The sequence below is a fragment of the Microcebus murinus genome, chromosome 20 (genome assembly GCF_040939455.1).
Source record: "Microcebus murinus isolate Inina chromosome 20, M.murinus_Inina_mat1.0, whole genome shotgun sequence".
Classification (NCBI taxonomy): domain Eukaryota; kingdom Metazoa; phylum Chordata; class Mammalia; order Primates; family Cheirogaleidae; genus Microcebus; species Microcebus murinus.
This window is the reverse complement of record NC_134123.1, coordinates 43,042,386-43,047,385: the sequence shown is the minus strand read 5'-3', so window position 1 is coordinate 43,047,385 and position 5,000 is coordinate 43,042,386.

The following is a 5,000-nucleotide window of genomic DNA, read 5'->3' as shown; positions in this document are numbered from 1 at the left end:
GAGAGATAAAAATTTCACTCACTCTCTCTCTCTCTCTAAATCTGCTATAGACAGAATAAAAGAAATAAGAAGGGAGGGAGAGATATAAATTCCTCTCTCTCTGTATAAATCTGCTATAGACAGAATAAAAGAGATAAGCAGGGAGGGAGAGATAAAAATTTCTCTCAGGCCCAGTACAGCTGTAATCCTAGCTATCTGCGAGGCTGAGGCAGGCGGATTGCTCAAGGATAGGAGTTCAAAACCAGCCTGAGGAAGAGCAAGACCATCTCTACTATAAATAGAAAGAAATTAATAGGCCAACTAAACACACACACACAAACACATAATAAGCCGGGCAGGGTGGTGCATGTCTGTAGTTCCAGCTACTCAGGAGGCTGAAACAGAAGGATCACTTGAGCCCAGGAGTTTGAGGTAGCTGTGAGCTAAGCTGACGCCATAGCACTCTAGCCCTGGCACCAAAAGTGAGACTCTGTCTCAAAAAAAAGAATAATAATAATAATCATAAAAAAGGACTTACCAGATAAAGCAGGGAGGGAGAGATAATAATTTCTCTCTCTCACTCTCTCTGTCTCTCTCTCTGTCTCTCTCTCTCTACATCTGCTATAGACAGAATAAAAGACATAAGCAGGGAGGGAGAGATAAAAATTTCTCTCAGGCCCAGCACACCTGTAATCCTAGCTCTCTGGGAGGCCAAGGGGGAAGGATTGCTGGAGGTCAGGAGTTCAAATCAGTGGGAGCAAGAGCAAGACCCCATCTCTACTATAAATAGAAAGAAATTAATTGGCCAAGTAATAGAGAGAGAGAGAAAAATTAGCCAGGCATGATGACACTGCCTGTAGTCCTAGCTACTTGGGAGGCTGAGGCAGGAGGATGGCTTGAGCCCAGGAGGTTGAGGTTGCCGTGAGCTAGGCTGACGCCATGGCACTCACTCTAGCCTGGGCAACAAAGTGAGACTCTGTCTCAAAAAATTAAATGCATGCATGAATGAATGAATGAATAAATAAATAAAAGTCTGTTAAAAAATACATAGAGGGAGGGTTCTCCGCTTTAGCCATTATTGTGGTTAATCACTTCACTGGTCTCAGCTGGGCCAAAAACAAGGCCTGTGGGGCTGGGGACCGCTCTGGAGTTTTAAGAAAAGATTGAACTGCTCTTGGGGATAGAGGCCAGACTACAAATTTTCAACATCAGGGGGTGGGGGGGTGGAGTTTTAAAAGGACACAAAATGTCTCTGTCCTTTATTTTTTTTGCCCTCTCTCTAGACCATTCCCTCTATTACACTGTGAAATTCATGATGTTAAATAGTTTTTCCTGGGAGAAACTTTGTGGTCGGGGCTATGTGAAGTAGGAAGGGTGTTTTATATGTTTCCAGGACATCATAAAAAATTCAGCAGACTCATCTAGGATCATTAGGGAAATGAATGATTTGCCTCTCCTAAATGTTGAGCTACCACAACAAGCTGCAGGAGGGGACCCTCCCGGACACCTATTACTGACACAGGCCCACGGGAGTGTGTTGCTCACCCTATTCATTTAGAAATGTATACTTTGGAATCAATAAAATTCACAGGAAGAGAAAATACATTGTTCTCAGCCTAGGATAAAAAGTCACAAGTTGTTGTAGAATTCATTCTGTGATTTAAATTTTTAAACGATATTCCATAAACCTAAAAAAAACACACAAAAATACCCAAAAAAACCAAGATAAAACACAAACCGGGAAAAGAAAAAAAAAAAAAAAAACCCTGGGCAGAGGCCTACGGTGGGGGCGGGGAGGCAGGCAGGGAGCGGGAGGAGGAGGAGGGGCCCCTCCCTGGGACAACAGGGAGGGGGTTGGGCGGAGACCCTCTGGAGGCTAGAGGCGCCTGGGGCTGGCGGGCCCAGGCAGAACCTGTCATACAATGTAGCAGATTTGAAAGCCGGCCTCCACACCTGGGGTGGGGGTGGGGTCCACTCTTAAGCTCCCAACATGGCCTGACTTTACCCATCCCCAAGTCTGATCAAAGTGGCCACTATGTGACCCCTAAGTACCAGTGCCAGTGTCAGCCAGACAAGAGGGGACCCTCTGACGGGGCTGACAGCGATTTTTTTTTTTTCTTTCTAAAGCTTGCCTCCATTTTCCACCTAGGTCTACAGGTATACCCTTAAAATGGATGCTGGTATTGAGGAAACAGGAAGTATTTTTTTCCAGTCATTTATCTGGTCCTCAATCCTCATTATTTATCATGTCCACCCGCCAAGTAATATATATAGAAAGAAAAATTAGCCAGGCATGCTGGCACATGCCTGTAGTCCCAGCTACTCAAGAGGCTGAGACAGAAGGATGACTTGAGGCCAGGAGTTTGAGGTTGCTGTGAGCTAAGCTGACACCATAGCACTCTAGCCCGGGCACCAAAAGTGAGACTCTGTCAAAAAAAAAAAAAAAATTAAGAACTATGGACTTAGCAGTAAAAGCAGGGATTCAGAGATAAAAATTTCACTCTCTCTCTCTCTCTGTATGTATGTGTATATATATAAATCTGCTATAGAGAGAATAAAAGAGATAAGAAGGGAGGGAGAGATAAAAATTCCTCTCTCTCTCTCTCTATATATATATATACACACACATATATATATATATAAATCTGCTATAGACAGAATAAAAGAGATAAGCAGGGATGGAGAGATAAAATTTCACTCACTCTCTCTCTCTCTCTCTCTCTATGTATATATATATGGAGAGAGAGATCTGCTATAGACAGAATAAAAGAGATAAGCAGGGATGGAGAGATAAAAATTTCACTCACTCTCTCTCTCTCTATATATATATATATATATAAATCTGCTATAGACAGAATAAAAGAAATAAAAAGGGAGGGAGAGATATAAATTCCTCTCTCTCTATATATATATATATATAAATCTGCTATAGACAGAATAAAAGAGATAAGCAGGGAGGGAGAGATAAAAATTTCACTCTCTCTCTCTCTGTGTATATATATAAATCTGCTATAGACAGAATAAAAGAGATAAGCAGGGAGGGAGAGATAAAAATTTCACTCTCTCTCTCTCTCTCTCTCTCTCTCTCTGTGTATATATATAAATCTGCTATAGACAGAATAAAAGAGATAAGCAGGGATGGAGAGATAAAAATTTCACTCTCTCTCTCTCTCTCTGTGTATATATATAAATCTGCTATAGACAGAATAAAAGAGATAAGCAGGGAGGGAGAGATATAAATTCCTCTCTCACTCTCTCTCTATATATGTATATATATAAATCTGCTATAGACAGAATAAAAGAGATAAGAAGGGAGGGAGAGATATGAATTCCTCTGTCTCTCTGTCTCTCTCTCTCTCTATATATATATATAAATCTGCTATTGACAGAATAAAAGAGATAAGAAGGGAGGGAGAGATATAAATTCTCTCTCTCTATATATATATATAAATCTGCTATAGACAGAATAAAAGAGATAAGCAGGGATGGAGAGATAAAAATTTCACTCTCTCTCTCTTTCTCTCTCTCTCTGTGTATATATATATAAATCTGCTATAGACAGAATTAAAGAGATAAGCAGGGAGGGAGAGATAAAATTTTTCTCAGGCCCAGCACACCTGTAGTCCTAGCTCTCTGGGAGACTGAGGCAGCAGGATTGCAGGAGGTCAGGAGTTCAAACCAGCCTGAGCAAGAGCAAAACCCCATCTCTACTATAAACACAAAGAAATTAATTGGCCAAGTAATATATATAGAAAGAAAAATGAGCCAGGCGTGGCGGCATATCCCTATAGTCCCAGCTGTTTGGGAGGCTGAGGCAGGAGGATTGCTTGAGCCTAGGAGGTTGAGGTTGCTGTGAGCTAGTCTGAAGCCATAGCACCCTAGCCCGGGCCCTAAAAGTGAGACTCTGTCTCAAAAAAAAAGAAAAAATTAATAATAATAAAAAAGGTCTTACTTTCCAGAAAAAGCAGGGAGGGAGAGATAATAATTTCTCTCTCTCTCTCTCTCTGTTTCTCTCTCTCTCTCTCTCTCTCTCTGTATATATTTTCTGTGATTTTCTCCAAAGTGTTCTTTTCTTCAGGAACTGGCCCAGAGAACTGATACATGAGGTGGACCCCGGATTGAATACTGAATGACAGTTTCAGTAAAACATTTTGGAATGCAAGAGAACTTTGGTCAGAGGGAGACATTAACATGATAAAAGTGGAGTCAAGCTTGAGATCCAGTTAAGTGGACCCCTAAAGTGAGGCGAGCTAGCAAGGAAAAGACAAGGGGTAAGGAGAAGTCACAGCAAGGAGGTGGGAGGAGGCTTTGCTGGGCTGGCGACCCCATCACACTGCTGCTATAGACAGAATGTCTGCTATAGACAGAATAAAAGAGAAAAGAGATAAGCAGGGAGGGAGACATAAAAATTTCTCTCAGGCCCAGCACAGCTGCAATCCTAGCTCTGGGAGGCCAAGGTGGGAGGATTGCTGGAGGTCAGGAATTCAAACCAGCCTGAGCAAGAGGAAGACCCCATCTCTACTATAAATAGAAAGAAATTAATTGGCCAAGTAATAGAGAGAGACAGAGAAAAATTAGCCAGGCATGATGACACTGCCTGTAGTCCCAGCTACTTGGGAGACTGAGGCAGGAGGATGGCTTGAGCCCAGGAAGTTGAGGTTGCCGTGAGCTAGGCTGACGCCATGGCACTCACTCTAGCCTGGGCAACAAATTGAGACTCTGTCTCAAAAAATTAAATGCATGCATACATGCATGCATGAATGAATGAATGAATAAAAGTATGTTAAAAAATACATAGAGGGAGGGTTCTCCGCTTTAGCCATTATTGTGGTTAATCATTTCACTGGTCTCAGCTGGGCCAAAAACAAGGCCTGTGGGGCTGGGGACCCACCGCTCTGGAGTTTTAAGAAAAGATTGAACTGCTCTTGGGGATAGAGGCCAGACTCCAAATTTCCAACATCAGGGGGTGGGGGGTTGGAGTTTTAAAAGGACACAAAATGTCTCTGTCCTTTATTTTTTTT